The sequence below is a fragment of the Panulirus ornatus genome, chromosome 1, assembly GCF_036320965.1.
Source record: "Panulirus ornatus isolate Po-2019 chromosome 1, ASM3632096v1, whole genome shotgun sequence".
Lineage (NCBI taxonomy): Eukaryota > Metazoa > Arthropoda > Malacostraca > Decapoda > Palinuridae > Panulirus > Panulirus ornatus.
The window spans coordinates 55536701-55556506 of record NC_092224.1 but is presented as its reverse complement, the minus strand read 5'-3'; the positions used below and the strand labels follow the sequence as shown (position 1 = coordinate 55556506).

The 19806-nt window shown below is 36.8% G+C and overlaps 1 long non-coding RNA gene across 1 annotated transcript; it reads left to right on the top strand.

Moving 5' to 3' along the window:
- The first annotated feature begins 13468 nt into the window (after positions 1-13468).
- On the top strand, positions 13469-18701 carry LOC139749100 (uncharacterized). The gene is made up of 3 exons (XR_011712888.1): positions 13469-13914; positions 14819-14905; positions 16049-18701. It is a non-coding gene; the product is annotated as an uncharacterized lncRNA (long non-coding RNA).
- Positions 18702-19806: the final 1105 nt, after the last annotated feature.

The following is a 19806-nucleotide window of genomic DNA, read 5'->3' as shown; positions in this document are numbered from 1 at the left end:
GGACGGGGCTAGAAGACAGCTCCAGCCTACTAACCCTCGCAACACAGCATTGCTGGTCCAACCAAGTTTATTGTGCACCCTGATCATGAAGGAGGAGGGACAGTACAGTACAGTGATAAGTTCGGTCAGTCTCGAAGCTACCTTGGCTCTCTTCAGATAGGAGTGGCTATCTGATAGCACTCCACTCTACTGAGCATGAAGGCGAGTTTCTGTTATTTGTGAAGGGCTTCCAGCAGTGTCTACCGGCTGTCAAAGGAGTCCAAGAAGCTACATTCTGATATGTTATTCGAGGGTAAAGCGGCAGAGATCCTTAATCGCCTTCATAGATCAACTTGATCTCGTGAGACCATGAAAGAGGCGTTACTGAGAGCCCAGAGCCTCACTGACGAGTGCGAGCTAAACCCGACCTTCATCAGGAACAACGAGACACCTGCTCAAATCGGGGTTAGGTTTCGTGGTTACCTCACAAACTGGTTCATAAAGTACAGTATTACGAACATCAAGGAAGGTGTGGTAGACTGCACCTTAAGGACAGTTCGAGAGATCATGTCCTGAAACGTTAATCGCCTACTTTGACTTACAACAGATGAGAAATACAAAGGACATGATGGTTAATGATGACGCTCAATTTAAAGCTTATGGCTGTAATACATGCCGCCAACATGGGCTTTAGAAGTCAACTGACACATCATAAACTCTCCATAACGATTCCTCGAACCATCACTCAGATCCTACTCCTCGACGGCTATTTGCAGTATCATAAATGTCAACACCAAGTCTATTGAAAGCCTAACAAATCTAAGCATCAAGGCTATTCACAACCTTATACATCTCAGCAAAAGGACCTTCACAACACTCGCCCTCCACTTGGTTAAAAGACATGCTGCCACAATCACCACACTGCACTACTTCTCATAGCATACACCGATGCCAACCTCGAAAACTAACTCCTATGGCTATTGCCGCACGTAGCATTCCACTTCCTTCAGTCCCCAGATGGGGTTTCACCATATACCAGATCACTCTAATTCACAGTCTCACACTGCTCACGGGTATAAATCAACGGGTTATTATACGCGAGCTCCATGCGAGGTATATCCCGAGCAGATCTAGACACTACGGTCTCAGATGCATCTATCGGCATACAGACAGTTGCCACCTCTGTTTCATCCAAGGTAGCGAATCCTGCTATCTTACTTGACACATACATATTGTTTACCTTTAACATCAACGGTGCCTGATACTCATCATGATACGTAGAAGGGAAGGCAATAAGATAACTACGTGACACATGATCCACGGGAAGGTGTGGGCCCCAGCCAGTGTTCACATCGACACACACGGACGAGTTCATTCTATAGATGGTACAGTCTCGCTATACCAAGAAACTTTAATTTCCGTCTACACCTTATTCTACACAGGAGAGGTTTATGATGCGGTTACGTCTAATCCTACACTTGAATTCACACTGGGAAATATTCGAGTTCTCTGAATCCTTGGACACCTGATACCAACAATCAAACTGCAGTCTCTTTGGAGGAAATGCCGCAGCAATTAAGCCACCGTACTCCCTCGTACCACGGTGTCTTGTGGTGCACTTCCTTTCCAGGTGACGCGTTCCACGACAACCGAGCACAGCGAAGCCATTCGTGCAGCCGCATCCAGTTCCAGCTCTACTGCCACCTGGATTTCTACCCCTTTAGTCACCTCAGCCTTGCTGGACGCACAAATTACCGGCGTCGCCACATCATTTATAAACCCACCATGACCTGTACTAAACCGTGCAAGCGTGCTCACCAGATGGTGACGAAACTATAGGACAGCTCCAGCCGACAAAGCCTCGCGTCACAGCACTCCTCCTCCTATCACAGCCATTGAAGCTGTTTCATAGGAACTTTATACATCCACAGCATCTGCTACTGTCTTACAGACTGGCCGCAAATCAGCTGCAGCAACCGCTTACTGCAGCTGACCCCCCCCCCCCCCCCTCCTGCACCACAGCGACGGCCTACCGTTGTACTATACTTCAAGCAGCACTGCAGCTGTGCAACCACAACCGCACACTAGTACCTGTAGCTGCCCAAAAGCAGATTAACACATCTACCACATGACTTCACCACAGTCCACTCCTTGCAACACGACGACACAAGCTACTACATACTACTGCTGCGTCCGACGTTGCAGACCAGCCAAGGTTACGCTACCGATCTATATCAGAGCGTCACTGAGTGTAAGCAGCACGAACAAGTTTCACATACACTCAAGTCACGCCGGAGGAGGAACAGCAAAGGTGGTAGGTTTGTCATGTCCCTCAACCACCGGAGCTCTCTTAAGAGAGGACGTGGATCTCTTACGTCTCTTCGCTAAACTGAGCAGCCACGAGAGATTTTGTTATCTGTGGACGGCCCCTTCGCTGCGATCCGTGACTGTGATTGGAAGTGCTCTGTACAACTTACTAATGAAGAAGATAAATGTCTTTCGAAGGGCAGGAGGCTGAGGGGTTTATAATCGCCCTTACGGGTCCTGGGAGACCGTGAGAGAGGCGTTACTTAAAAGCGATGGTCTTATTGATGGTGTATAATACTCCTGAGAGGATCAAAACAGACTATGGATTATAGATATAAGCATCGACGAGCCTTGAGACAACATGAGATGTTTGTATTTGTGACAAAATTATTTGCAAACGTATCTTGGAACTCTGAGCTGCGCACGGGCTGCACACGGGCAGCACAAATGGAAGTAAGGCAAATGCCCCTCCCCTCCAGTTCCTCCATAACCAGCTCACATTTGTAGATGGAATCATAGCAGCCAGTAACCGAAACACCAGCCACCTGGCCAGGCGACCACTTCTAATCGAGCACCTTGTGAACGGGCAGGCAGTCACCAGCGACGGAAGACGCTAACATTGAACAAGTGTCGTCAAACTAACAAACTTATCTGACTTACTTTTCCTATAGAATTATTTTGTCTTAATTTATCTTGAATCAACTGGCAATACTTATCTTTTGGTGAGTAAATTAGTTTAGATTGGACTGCCAGCACTTATTCAATATTTTCCTCGGATACATGTGGCGATCATATTATATATATATATATATATATATAATAAATATATATATATATATATATCTATATATATATATATAAATAAATATATATATATATATAAATATAATTATTTATCTATATATATATATATCTATATATATATATATAAATAAATATATATATATATATCTATATATATATATATATCTATATATATATATATCTATATATATATATATCTATATATATATATATAAATAAATATATATATGTGTGTGTGTGTGTATAAATATTTCTTTGCTAACTAAAGGGATTTATCAATGAAAGATCTAGGATACTTTAACTTAGATCCAATAGAATATACCTTCTCAATCTCATCATGAATATACTCTGGACTGCAAATAAGTAATGCCCTAATGAAGATAATTTACCTGTCATGTTGAGATGAGTGATAATGGATATATGAGCATACATTGGTAGGTTTTCTGTATATGCTAAACTTAAAACTTTTTTCCTTGCTTCTGGATCATGCAATCTTTGTAAAATAATCTGCAATATTTGTAAATTACATTGTTTGCCAAACAAAAAGAACATCATCTACATACTTAAACCAAATTGCATTAGAAGATAAGATATCCTTTAGTAATTTTTGTTTCAAAAAATTCCATATAAAGATTACTTAGTACAGTGAAAGAGGTTACCCATTGCCATAACAAATTTTTTAGCATAATAATCTCCACTGAATTGAAATGCAGTCTTTTATACACAATTTTATCAGTTCAATGAAAACAGACTTGGAAAAAGGTAACTGAATATCATCAAAGCATCAAATAAATATTCTAAAAGGCATCAACTGGAACTTTTGTGAAAAGTGAGGAAACATCAAGGCTAACAAGTTTGAAATCAAAATTAACATTGATATTGTTGATCTTGTTAGCTAAATCTATAGTGTTCATGATATTAGAATCTGATATCTTATCCACTAAAGGGCTTAATAAGCAAACTAACCATTTTGACAATTTATATGTGATGGAGCCTACTGAACTCACTATAGGTCTTGCTGAAATTTCCATTAAGACCCGATAAAATTGTGTATAAAAGACTGTATTTCGATTCAATGGAGATCATTATGCTCAAAAATTTGTTATGAGAATCGGTAAACCCTCTTTCACCTGTACTAAGCAATCTTTACAAGGAAAATTAAAACTAAATTATGCTTATATATCCATTATTACTCATCTCAACATAACAAGAGTTAAGTCATCATTTCAATCTATGTTCCTTAGGCATACGTATTTGCAGTCCAGAGTAAAAAAAAAAAAAAAAAAAAAAAAAAAAAAAAAAAAAAAAAAAAAAAAAAAAAAAAAAAAAAAAAAAAAAAAAAAAAAAAAAAAAAAAAAAAAAAAAAAAAAAAAAAAAAAAAAAAAAAAAAAAAAAAAAAAAAAAAAAAAAAAAAAAAAAAAAAAAAAAAAAAAAAAAAAAAAAAAAAAAAAAAAAAAAAAAAAAAAAAAAAAAAAAAAAAAAAAAAAAAAAAAAAAAAAAAAAAAAAAAAAAAAAAAAAAAAAAAAAAAAAAAAAAAAAAAAAAAAAAAAAAAAAAAAAAAAAAAAAAAAAAAAAAAAAAAAAAAAAAAAAAAAAAAAAAAAAAAAAAAAAAAAAAAAAAAAAAAAAAAAAAAAAAAAAAAAAAAAAAAAAAAAAAAAAAAAAAAAAAAAAAAATCAAACCAATCAATCACAACTTCAAAATCACTTCATCAAATCCAAATTCACCAAAAAAAACATTTCACACAAAAATCAAACCTTCAATCAATTCAATCAAACCACAAAAAAAAAGTACAACGTCAAAAAACTTCATTCATTCAAAAACTCAAATCACTACTTCACATCCAAATCAATTCAAAAAAAATCAATCAATCAAATCAACCAAAAAAAATCATCAAAAATCAAACAACACAAAAACCTTCGCCTCCACAAGATAATGATCAAACATCCCTCCAGTTGCACCTCTCAGCACATTAACATCCAAAAGTCTCTCTTTCGCGCGCCTATCAATTAACACGTAATCCAATAACGCTCTCTGGCCATCTCTCCTACTCACATACGTATACTTATGTATATCTCGTTTTTTAAACCAGGTATTCCCAATCACCAGTCCTTTTTCAGCACATAAATCTACAAACTCTTCACCATTTCCATTTACAACACTGAACACCCCATGTATACCAATTATTCCGTCAACTGCCACATTACTCACCTTTGCATTCAAATCACCCATCACTATAACCCGGTCTTGTGCATCAAAACCACTAACACACTCATTCAGCTGCTCCCAAAACACTTGCCTCTCATGATCTTTCTTCTCATGCCCCGGTGCATATGCACCAATAATCACCCATCTCTCTTAATCCACTTTCAGTTTTACCCATATCAATCTAGAGTTTACTTTCTTACATTCTGTCACATACTGCCACCACTCCTGATTCAGGAGTAGTGCTACTCCTTCCCTTGCTCTTGTCCTCTCACTAACCCCTGACTTTACTCCCAAGACATTCCCAAACCACTCTTGACCTTTACCCTTGAGCTTCGTTTCACTCAGAGCCAAAACATCCAGGTTCCTTTCCTCAAACATACTACCTATCTCTCCTTTTTTCTCATCTTGGTTACATCCACACACATTTAAACACCCCAATCTGAGCCTTCGAGGAGGATGAGCACTCCCCGCGTGACTCCTTCTTCTGTTTCCCCTTTTAGAGAGTTAAAATACAAGGAGGGGAGGGTTTCTAGCCCCCCGCTTCCGTCCCCTTTAGTCGCCTTCTACAACACGTGAGAAATGCGTGGGAAGTATTCTTTCTCCCCTCTCTCCGGAGATATATTTATGAATGTATATATTATATATATATATATATATATATATATATATATATATATATATATATATATATATATATATATATATATATATATATATATATATATATTATTTATCTATATATATATATATATATATATATATATATTTTTTTTTTTTTTTTTGCTTTGTCTCTGTTTACCGCGTTTGCGAGGTAGCGCAAGGAAACAGACGAAAGAAATGGCCCAACCCACCCCCATACACATGTATATACATACGTCCACACACGCAAATATACATACCTACACAGCTTTCCATGGTTTACCCCAGACGCTTCACATGCCTTGATTCAATCCACTGACAGCACGTCAACCCCGGTATACCACATCGCTCCAATTCACTCTATTCCTTGCCCTCCTTTCACCCTCCTGCATGTTCAGGCCCCGATCACACAAAATCTTTTTCACTCCATCTTTCCACCTCCAATTTGGTCTCCCTCTTCTCCTCGTTCGCTCCACCTCCGACACATATATCCTCTTGGTCAATCTTTCCTCACTCATTCTCTCCATGTGCCCAAACCATTTCAAAACACCCTCTTCTGCTCTCTCAACCACGCTCTTTTTATTTCCACACATCTCTCTTACCCTTACGTTACTTACTCGATCAAACCACCTCACACCACACATTGTCCTCAAACATCTCATTTCCAGCACATCCATCCTCCTGCGCACAACTCTATCCATAGCCCACGCCTCGCAACCATACAACATTGTTGTAACCACTATTCCTTCAAACATACCCATTTTTGCTTTCCGAGATAATGTTCTCGACTTCCACACATTCTTCAAGGCTCCCAGAATTTTCGCCCCCTCCCCCACCCTATGATCCACTTCCGCTTCCATGGTTCCATCCGCTGCCAGATCCACTCCCAGATATCTAAAACACTTCACTTCCTCCAGTTTTTCTCCATTCAAACTCACCTCCCAATTGACAATATATATAGAGTAAGTGAGCTTGGGAAGGAGACTTGTGTGAGGAAGTACCAGGAGAGACTGAGTACAGAATGGAAAAGGATGAGAACAATGGAAGTAAGGGGAGTGGGGGAGGAATGGGATGTATTTAGGGAATCAGTGATGGATTGCGCAAAAGATGCTTTGCCATGAGAAGCGTGGGAGGTGGGTTGATTAGAAAGGGTAGTGAGTGGTGGGATGAAGAAGTATAAGATTATTAGTGAAAGAGAAGAGAGAGGCATTTGGACGATTTGTGCAGGGGAAAAATGCAATTGAGTGGGAGATGTATAAAAGAAAGAGACAGGAGGTCAAGAGAAAGGTGCAAGAGGTGAAAAAGAGGGCAAATGAGAGTTGGGGTGAGAGAGTATCATTAAATTACAGGGAGAATAAAAAGATGTTCTGGAAGGAGGTAAATAAAGTGCGTAAGACAAGGGAGCAAATGGGAACTTCAGTGAAGGGCACTAATGGGGAGGTGATAAGTAGTGGTGATGTGAGAAGGAGATGGAGTGAGTATTTTGAAGGTTGTTGAATGTGTTTGATGATAGAGTGGCAGATATAAGGTGTCTTGGTCGAGGTGGTGTGCAAAGTGAGAGGGTTGGGGAAAATGATTTGGTAAATAGAGAAGAGGTAATAAAAGCTTTGCGGAAGATGAAAGCCGGCAAGGCAGCAGGTTTGGATGGTATTGCAGTGGACTTTATTAAAAAAAGGGGTGACTGTATTGTTCACTGGTTGGTAAGGTTATTTAATGTATGTATGACTCATGGTGAGGTGCCTGAGGATTGGCGGAATGCTTGCATAGTGCCATTGTACAAAGGCAAAGGGGATAAGAGTGAGTGCTCAAATTACACAGGTATAAGTTTGTTGAATATTCCTAGTAAATTATATGGGAGGGTATTGATTGAGAGGGTGAAGGCATGTACAGAGCATCAGATTAGGGAAGAGCAGTGTGGTTTCAGAAGTGGTAGAGGATGTGTGGATCAGGTGTTTGCTTTGAAGAATGTATGTGAGAAATACTTAGAAAAGCAAATGGATTTGTATGTAGCATTTATGGATCTGGAGAAGGCATATGATAGAGTTGATAGAGATGCTCTGTGGAAGGTATTAAGAATATAAGGTGTGGGTGGCAAGTGGTTAGAAGCAGTGAATAGTTTTTATCGAGGATGTAAGGCATGTGTACGTGTAGGAAGAGAGGAAAGTGATTGGTTCTCAGTGAATGTAGGTTTGCGGCAGGGGTGTGTGATGTCTCCATGGTTGTTTAATTTGTTTATGGATGGGGTTGTTAGGGAGGTGAATGCAAGAGTTTTGGAAAGAGGGGCAAGTATGAAGTCTGTTGTGGATGAGAGAGCTTGGGAAGTGAGTCAGTTGTTCGCTGATGATACAGCGCTGGTGGCTGATTCATGTGAGAAACTGCAGAAGCTGGTGACTGAGTTTGGTAAAGTGTGTGAAAGAAGAAAGTTAAGACTAAATGTGAATAAGAGCAAGGTTATTAGGTACAGTAGGGTTGAGGGTCAAGTCAATTGGGAGGTGAGTTTGAATGGAGAAAAACTGGAGGAAGTAAAGTGTTTTAGATATCTGGGAGTGGATCTGGCAGCGGATGGAACAATGGAAACGGAATTGAATCATAGGGTGGGGGAGGGGGCGAAAATCCTGGGAGCCTTGAAAAATGTGTGGAAGTCGAGAATATTATCTCGGAAACCAAAAATGGGTATGTTTGAAGGAATAGTGGTTCCAACAATGTTGTATGGTTGCGAGGCGTGGGCTATGGATAGAGTTGTGCGCAGGAGGGTGGATGTGCTGGAAATGAGATGTTTGAGGACAAAGTGTGGTGTGAGGTGGTTTGATCGAGTAAGTAATGTAAGGGTAAGAGAGATGTGTGGAAATAAAAAGAGCGTGGTTGAGAGAGCAGAAGAGGGTGTTTTGAAATGGTTTGGGCACATGGAGAGAATTAGTGAGGAAAGATTGACCAAGAGGATATATGTGTCGGAGGTGGAGGGAACGAGGAGAAGGGGGAGACCAAATTGGAGGTGGAAAGATGGAGTGAAAAAGATTTTGAGTGATCGGGGCCTGAACATGCAGGAGGGTGAAAGGAGGGCAAGGAATAGAGTGAATTGGATCGATGTGGTATACCGGGGTTGACGTGCTGTCAGTGGATTGAATCAGGGCATGTGAAGCGTCTGGGGTAAACCATGGAAAGCTGTGTGGGGCCTGGATGTGGTAAGAGAGCTGTGGTTTCGGGCATTATTGCATGACAGCTAGAGACTGAGTGTGAACGAATGAGGCCTTTGTTGTCTTTTCCTAGCGCTACCCCGCAAACATGAGGGGGGAGGGGGATGGTATTCCATGTGTGGCGAGGTGGCGATGGGAATGAATAAAGGCAGACAGTGTGAATTGTGTGCACGGGTATATATGTATGTGTTTGTGTGTGTATATATATGTGTACATTGAGATGTATAGGTATGTATATTTGCGTGTGTGGACGTGTTTATGTATATACATGTGTATGGGGGTGGGTTGGGCCATTTCTTTCGTCTGTTTCCTTGCGCTACCTCGCAAACGCGGGAGACAGGGACAAAGCAAAATAAATAAATAAATATATATACATATATATATATATATATATATATATATATATATATATATATATATATATATATATATATATGTGTGTGTGTGTGTGTGTGTGTGTGTGTGTGTGTGTGTGTGTGTGTGTGTATAATGATTTCTTTGCTAACTAAAGGGATTTATCAATGAAAGATCTAGGATACTTTAACTTAGATCCAATAGAATATATCTTCTCAATCTCATCATGAATATACTCTGGACTGCAAATAAGTAATGCCCTAATGATGATAATTTAACCGTCATGTTGAGATGAGTAATAATGGATATATGAGCATACATTGGTAGGTTTTCTGTATATGCTAAACTTAAAACTTTTTTCCTTGCTTCTGGATCATGCAATCTTTGTAAATATCTGCAATATTTGTAAATTTTCATTTGTTGGCCAAACAAAAAGAACATCATCTACATACTTAAACCAAATTGCATTAGAAGATAAGATATCCTTTAGTAATTTTGTTTCAAAAAATTCTATATAAAGATTACTTAGTACAGGTGAAAGAGGGTTACCCATTGCCATACCAAATTTTTTAGCATAATAATCTCCATTGAATTGAAATGCAGTCTTTTATACACAATTTTATCAGTTCAATGAAAACAGACTTGGAAAAAGGTAACTGAATATCATCCAAAGCATCAAATAAATATTCTAAAAGGTCATCAACTGGAACTTTTGTGAAAAGTGAGGAAACATCAAGGCTAACAAGTTTGAAATCAAAATTAACATTGATATTGTTGAGCTTGTTAGCTAAATCTACATTGTTCATGATATTAGAATCTGATATCTTATCCACTAAAGGGCTTAATAAGCAAACTAACCATTTTGACAATTTATATGTGATGGAGCCTACTGAACTCACTATAGGTCTTGCTGGAAATTTTCCATTAAGACCGATAAAATTGTGTATAAAAGACTGTATTTCGATTCAATGGAGATCATTATGCTCAAAAATTTGTTATGAGAATCGGTAACCCTCTTTCACCTGTACTAAGCAATCTTTACAAGGAAAATTTAAAACTAAATTATGCTTATATATCCATTATTACTCATCTCAACATAACAAGAGTTAAGTCATCATTTCAATCTATGTTCCTTAGGGCATTACGTATTTGCAGTCCAGAGTATATTGATGATGAGTATGAGAAGATATATTCTACTGGATCTAAGTTAAAGTATCCTAGATCTTTCATTGATAAAACCCTTAAGTTAGCAAAGAAATCATTTTATAGAGTTGAGCCCAAACCTCCCACTGACACCAAGAAAATTTTATTTCTCCCTTTCAATGATAATTTTACTTTACTTCCCACGTTGCTTAAATCCTTTATTGTAAATGTTGCCTTCAGCAACAATAATACTATAAAGAATATCTCAATCACGAACTCACCAGAAAATTCTCTTGGGTGCATCTGTAAAGTGCCTTGTAGAAATTGTGATAAGTTTTATGTTAGGCAGAATGGTAAGGATCTTTCTGTTAGACTTAAGTAACATAAATATAGCATAAGAACAGGACAAGAATCAAATGCCTTGTTTAATCACGTTAAGAACTATGATCATTGTATTGACTGGAGTAATGCCATCTCAGTTATTAACTCTAACTCCAGTACCACGAGAAATATCACTGAATCTTCTATTATTAAATACACAAAGAATTATAATCTTAATATTAGTGATGGTCTATACAAATTGGATAACTTTATTGTTGATGAAATTTGTAAACAATTTACCTTCTTGTCCACATATTAAGTTTATGATAAGTTCGTTGTCTGTCTTGGACAATCCCATCTCACTTAGGCCCCTTCTCTGTTCTTTCTTTTGGAAAATCAAAAACGAGAGGGGAGGATTTCCAGCCCCCAGCTCCCTCCTCCGTTAGTCGATTTCTACGACACGCAGGGAATACGTGGGAAGTATTCTTTCTCCCCTATCCCCAGGGATAACATATATATATATATATATATATATATATATATATATATATATATATATATATATATATATATATATATATATATATATATATATATGACTTATGTGAATGCACGAAAGCTGAACAAAACGAGCGTTGAGAGTAACATAGCAATACCAACGTGTGACCTTTGCATTAATCATGAAAATGATCAATAAACCCATACTAGCTTCATAGGCAATAAGTAACTAAGTGACATTATGACTTCTTACACCAAAACCACAGTCTCATTTCTATGTTAGCGCTCCACTAAAAGTCGAATCTCTAACAAGGAAAAGAAAACGACTTTCGTAGTTTGGAGGTTCGGAACCAGGCAGCAGTAGTCAGGCTCAAGCAGTTCGTACTCTCAAGCATGTAAATAAATTCTAGTTCGTGAGTGTACTCTAATATATGACTTCGTATATCCCTCAAAAACACGACATCTCAGTACACCCTAGACGTTATAAACTGCTCCAATCACAAGTTCACCTCAACAGTTAACGTACGTGGAGCGTTGACCATCTGATTACCATTTCTCAAAGTCACCATCCCCCACCTAGCATCGGCTCCATATTGATTATTACACGTTGATCACCCACGAGAATATGACAGCCAGGGAGGCGAACTTGTTGAACGTGAGAAAAAAAATCTTTACCACAAACGTTTACCCATAATTACCTTTTTTTTATTATTTCGTTACGTCACTTTATTTGTGGAGTAATCAACACAACCGAAAGAAGAAATGTCAATGCAATCTATGAAATGCCTACAAGATTATATTTTAATATGCGAAAAAAATTTTGTCGTCACGTGAAAATTTCAGTCGTTTTGAAAGAGAAAATTATATTTTTCACAAATTAGCAGATATTTTTGTAAAATACAATTCTGCTGTAATAACGTAAGCGCATTAATCCGCAAACGAATAAGTTATAAAAGGGATTTGAAACAGAAAATGTTGGTTTAAGATTGTCAAATTGATCAATGTCACATAACCCTCAACCAGGTTGCTTCGTCCCACAGCGCCCAACACCCTAGCCTACCTCTGTATAACCCAGCCCAGACACCACTGTAGAAACATAGGACAATGAAACCATCACTTACCTTATCCAGGTGTGTAGACATCTGGCGCAAACAGGAATCTGAAAGCGCTGCCCAGCGCTTAGAAATCTCCTCTTGAAGAGTCTACAACTGAAGCAGCCATACAAGGGGCTACAGCCTTAACTTCCTTGCATCAACACTAGCTGTGTTGCGTGCTGGACCTGTGTCCTAGACCCACAAACTTATTGTAAAAGCGCCAACAGTACGACGTTATTATAGTTCCCAGATGAGTCCACTGATTTACCAATTCTTTCAGAGTTTTCCTAGATTCTATCAAGGTCACAAATGAATATATGGTGTTACTGGAGCATTAGTTTACACCAAACAACCATTGTCCTGTTATTGCAAGGTTAGAATTTCACTAAATGTTTTCTCGTAGTAAATACACTTTTATCAGTTGTAATGGTATCTTTACAACCAACAGGTTTTTCAGAGTTCATCTCACAATCGACCTTAACAACCACATAACAGAACAAAAATCACTTCACAGTGTTTTAATGGTGAGGCCCACCTTATACATGGGTCGCTTAACAGTTGCTACCAGTCGTGATCCTGAAAAATAACGCCACCGCATTTAAATTCAACCAGCACTGAATATCTACCACTCTGGTCGAAAATAACGCCACCGCATTTAAATTCAACCAGCACTGAATATCTACCACTCTGGTCGAAAATAACGCCACTGCATTTAAATTCAACCAGCACTGAATATCTACTACCACTCTGGTCGAAAATAACGCCACCGCATTTAAATTCAACCAGCACTGAATATCTACTACCACTCTGGTCGAAAAATTTTTCTTTAGGCTTAACACAGTCTACAATTATCAGTATCTCCGACGCGTGATAACTGTATAGAACACTGAAGTATTGAGTCACTTGATCAAGAGGAAAAAACCTCCCAGCACTGATAATGATCAAGACTGATGACTGCTAAATCAGAGACACAGACGGAGTAGCTTTCACAATGGCTACCTCTCCGCGCGAATGATTCAAACGTACCTTCAGTCAGGTCGAGCATGCGCAGAAGGTGAAACCAGCCTGAGAATGCGCACAAGGTCAGGACTATACAACAAAAATGGCCGAGTCGGGAAACAGCGAGTGCGTGGGCAACCCGCTAGGTGGCTCTAACCATTGTTGTCATCTGTAAGAAATTCTTTGGCGTGAAAATCGAATATTCATGTTAGTGTGTCAATATGTCTGACGAGTGTTAGTTTATCATAAATTTCTGGAGAAAGATAAGTAAGTACGTGGCTTGTGCTGCGTACCTACAAATTTACAAATAAGGAAGATAATAACAAGTTAAACTTTAACTCAGCATCATGTTCAAGATTATGTCTGATATTAACAGGTAAGGTTTACATATCTATGAAATAACCTGAAGGTTATCTGGTCTTTTAGAAAAACAGAGACATAGGCTAGGTAGATAGATGGGTTGCTATGAATATTTCCAGTATAATGAGAACACAAACTTGGTTTTAGCAAGAAAGGTTTAGAATTCCCAAAACATCATGTATAGTATTATACATAGTAATTCACCATTCACAACTTGTTTGTACAAGTATCACACATGTGCTGAACCAGCAGCACTACTTTGTATTGACTGACCCTGTTACTCCCAACACTGCTTGTGTCTTAGATAGAAAGAGGCAGTTCATTCTCTGGCTACTACAATCATGACAACACAAGACCTCCACTAACATTTCCTTATATGCATCCATCACTTTTTTCTACGTAGAACTACATTAATACGAGAAAACTTCACAGTGATGCTAGCCCCGATCAAAACTTAGAAGGTAAAACAAATTTATAATCTATTTACATTTCATCTCATATGTAGCAGATCATTTTATAGCGAATATGTGTATATCTTAAAGTCCAACCCCAAGGGAAATGTATTTGTATCATTTAGTTTGCTATTAATAACAGTAGAATGCATACAGTATTTCACAATGATATTCAACATCTAAAGTCCACAAGCAATATATGGTACAATGTTTATATACACCGTATAAAATGCATATAATGGTGGTAATTTACAGATAACTTTACTGCCACCAAGGGCATTAACTACATAGAGCCAAGCAACTCATTCCACACCATAAAGTATTAAAAGATAATTTAGGTATACATTATTGTTTTATAAAGCTTATATTTTCATAACAAAAAGTATTGCCCATGTAGATATAGAATAAAATTCTATCCTTTGTGACTGACCAAAACGTTTATTTTATCTTTACTATTTTTTTCTACAGAGCAAGGGGTGTCACATTCCATCGCCAGTATAGATGATATCAGGAGTGTACTACAGTTTTCATATGAATACAGACTTCAAATAATGGGTATGAAAAAATCTTTGCTGTTCATGTAAAAAATTACTGTATACTTAATGTTTTGGTAATTTACACTGTACTCTGTATGTTTGGTCAGTGTGATTTAATATATAAGATTTTGTAAGATACATTTTGTATGCAGTATACAGTTGTCAAATACTGTGCTGTACCTGCTCGGTACATGAAAAAAGGCTTCCTATAGTGGCATTGTACTATCATACAATACATATTTTACAAAGATTATAGAACAAGTGCTGGTGGATCTGAGGTCATCAGTTCAGAACGTGACCTTGACCCTGAGGACATACCAGCCGTGTCCTGCCCCTCACCAAATGTTGCCTCTCTTACAACCCTAGATATGAGAATATTGGTTCATCTAATATGGAAAGTATGATGTTGACTATGCTGTCTTTTTACTATCAGGCATTTAGATATGAGATGATACATGTTAACCTGTTAAGCAAAAGGCAGCAAAGTGAACACCATAAGTGCACATTGGTAATTTTTAGTCACAACATTTCAATAGTTTATCTGAAGACTTAATTAAAAAAACTGTCCATCTAATCATTTAGACTGCTGTGGCACTGTCATACTGTGGTTCTCTTTACTTCTTTTTAACCATTTAAGCATTCAGATTATTTATAGAATAGGAGAGTTTTCTACTTTCAAATCCTCAATTCCACAATGATAATTTCACATAATGTATACATTGTTCCATATGTCATAATCAAAGATGGCATGCATTAAACATGCTGTATTGAGTCACCTCACACAACCAATCCAGAAAATATCAGAAAATAATTTTCTTTGTCAAAAAGTTGCATGAAAAAAGTCCAATCCTGACTTTACTCACCCTACCCAGTGCAGGACAGTACATTGCACTATTAAATTTTCATGTTTTCACCTTTTGGTATATTCTAGTAAGGTTAGTACTATAGATTTACACATCTACTATTGTGTTTATTGTATATTATTTATAAAATTTGCTGTATTACAGTTTTTTTCAAATGCTTTTACACTTCTGTTCAGCATAGCATAATCAGAAATGTTTGTAGATCGTAGGAATATGACATTATTTGATTACTCATTATATATACTTATGTTAATGTGATTACAACTGCCAACACTAATGTATAATTTCTACATGAACAGATGTCAACTGAGAAGTATCAGACAGTAAGAAAAGAAAATTTTCTAACTAAACTCCTACATACAATGAAATCCAAGTCTCAGTCAAGATGTAACGAAAAGTGCACCTTACCAGCCAGCATGATTTTAAATGCATCTAAATATCTCCAAGATTTACAGTTAGAATTTTTCAAAGCACAATTAAATTTGTCAACTTTCCATAAGAAAGGTAGACACTGTTCACATGACACAAAAAGCTTTTCACTTGGCCTGTATTATACTAGCATCAGGGCATAAAATTTACTTGCTAAGAATTTTGCCATTCCAAAAACACACACAATACACTACTGGGTTAATTGTATAAGGTTTTAGTCCTGGGTGGAATCAATCGATATTTGATTTTTTAGAAAAGAAAGACAAATCGAGGAAACAAAGGAAAAGACATGTTGGGTGATGTTTGATGCCATTTCAAGTGAAGGAGTGGAAGAAATAAGAGAGTATGGGACTTAGGGGAAATGTGCTCGATATGCCATGGTGTTCATGATGAAAGGTTTGTGTAGGATGTCCAAGCAAACATTGGGGTATTTCTTTTTTAACAGGTCCATAAGGCCATATATTTTACAAAACATGATAACAGATTACTTGAATAAAATCCAACAGACAGGATTGCTACCAAGGTTTGATGTATGTGACTCTAAGGATGTAACAACAAAGAGACTTGGTATATCTAACTCTTCCCCATGTATCATGAATGGAGATGATAGAGTTTATAAATTTCATGATACACTTCATCTAATTTAAAGTATTAGAAATAATGTTTTTAAGTATATCATACAATGGCAATATGATAAAGTGAAAATATGTAGAACAGTTCTATCAAGCTGATAAGTAACTTTCAACATGACTTGCTCCTAAATTATCAGACCAACATATCTCCTGCAATACATTAAATAAGGTGTGTGTAAGCTTGGTAACACAGACCTCAAGCAGAAGTGTAGCTGCAGGCATTACAACTTACTGCATTCTTAAAGAATTCCCAAAAGGCACTTACACAGCTAAATATATCAGCAACATACATCACTTGTTTGATGTATTTAATTGTGCTAAAAAAAATCACTAGAGAGAGAATTGTGGAATTATTGTAGACAATCATCACTTTACCTTTTTAGATGTGGCAGTGGAGTCTTCTTCATGTAAATTTATAGGATCAAAGAAAAACCTCTCATGTGTGGCAGTAGATGGCTCCTTAATATATCCAGTTTAAAGCTTTTATAGTCTAGTGTAAAAGAAAACTTTGATTTTCAGTATATCATAACAAATAGAATCAATCAGATTACCCTGAGAACTTTTTCAGTGTCCTTATAAATGTAGGTGGGAACAACACTTCTCTCACTGCCCCAAGTTTTTTGAGTGCAGTTAAGGATGTGATAGGAAATCAGATCCTGCATAAGTGTATAAGGAGCAGTTGCATAGATGATGCCACTCCATTTCTAAATACAGTGAAGTTTTTCACAGTTCCATTGCCCAATGAAGTTCCTATTCAGCCTGCAGTTACTATTGACAAAGATGAAAGGCTGGAACAATTGACAATATCTATGAGATAAGAAATACCAAAAATACAGCAGCAACTCCTGACCTTTCAGATTTTTTTCAAGTTTTAATCCCTATAAGGAAGATGTTTCTTTAGTTGGAAATGATATCTGATTTTTTTTTCTGCTAATTATAATCCATATGAGGATAATTTTTTCTCAAAGATAATAATTTTGATTTTGAAATCATTCCATGTGCCTGTATTAGAAGATGGACTGACATATATGGCAGAGGATGCTTGTCAAGCTTTTGAAATATCATGATTGTGAAAATTTAAGTCATTTAATTGAAAGAAAATGACAGTGGACCAAAAAAAAGTATATGTTTTATTCAAATACGAATATTGTGAATATTATTAACAAAACTGAACATACTTTCATAGCAGATGTTAAAGAGTTAATTGGTCAAAGATGAATAACAAGAAAGTTAGATACTATAATGTTACAAAATCTCACAAATCACAACTTTGTGAAGGTATATTTGAAAAGCTTGTTGATATAAATCTACAAAAGCGTCTTCACTATCATGCAAAGTTCCTAAATGAGGAAATAGGAGGAAAAAAAAAAGTAAATGCACTATCTTCACATTTTGTTGCTAAGAAAAGCAAAAAAATTATCAAATTGTCCCATATGTCATTTTTTTCTGTTATATGTCTCTTTTGTCCAAAATTTGGATTGGCATCAGGTTAATGGCACGTACACCACATGCATTTGTGTTACTTTAGATAAGCTACAACATTTTGTATGCACTCTTTCTGTGGAACTGTATATGGCTGGTTCATTTTTTATTTGTTTTGTAAATGTTTAATGTTTTTTGTTTTCTCCCTAGCATGTTCATTCATTGTATATTTGGCTTTCTTAAATGTATAGTATCTTGTTTGAATGTTATTTTTTTCTTGTTCTTTTGTTTAATCACTATTCTTCTTGTTTATTGGAGAATGCTTATTTTATGATTTTCTTTATGTTATTTTATATCATTATCTCTAGTTATGATTTTCCACATCTTGCATATATATTTCTTGACTTGAATTTTCCATTGTCCTTGTATATGAAGTGTCTTATAATACACATTCAATAATAAAACTATAATGTAGTGACTTGTCTTACTTATACCTATAACAAAAGGTGCTAAACTGTACATTGAATATTGTCTCATTATTACAGTATCAACATATATTAAAATGATAATCTAGAAAAACATGTATCATAGTAATGAGGGTAGAGCATTAATGTTCTGAAAATGGAAATGAACAACATATAAAAATCATTGCTTTTCCTGATAATGAAAATCTTTGACTTCGATGATCAAAAAAAATATTTGTTGTATAATCATAGATGAGTAGATAATGAAGATTAATTTCATTTTCAATCAGTTAATAAGATATTAGGTTTATATTCATATTTCGAGTATATGACAGTGTTTAAGTTAAACCTCTGAAAATTTACGAATTATTTTCTAAATGATATGATTCTGTCAAACAAAAATATTGAGTATCATTTATTTATTTATATTATTTTGCTTAGTAGCTGTCTCCCGCACTTGCGAGGTAGCGCAAGGAAACAGACGATAGAAATGGCCCAACCCACCCACATACACATGTATATACATACACGTCCACACACGCAAATATACATACCCATACATCTCAATGTACACATATATATACACACACAGACACATACATATATACACATGTACATAATTCATACTGTGTGCCTTTATTTATTCCCATCGCCACCTCGCCACGCATGGAATAACATCCCCCTCCCCCCTCATGTGTGCGAGGTAACGCTAGGAAAAGACAACAAAGGCCACATTCGTTCACACTCAGTCTCTAGCTGTCATGTAATAATGCCCGAAACCACAGCTCCCTTTCCACATCCAGGCCCCACAAAACTTTCCATGGTTTACCACAGAAGCTTCACATGCCCTGATTCAATCCATTGACAGCACGTCGACCCCGGTATACCACATCGATCCAATTCACTCTATTCCTTGCCCGCCTTTCACCCTCCTGCATGTTCAGACCCCGATCACTCAAAATCTTTTTCACTTCATCTTTCCACCTCCAATTTGGTCTCCCACTTCTCCTCGTTCCCTCCACCTCCGACACATATATCCTCTTGGTCAATCTTTCCTCACTAATTCTCTCCATGTGCCCAAACCATTTCAAAACACCCTCTTCTGCTCTC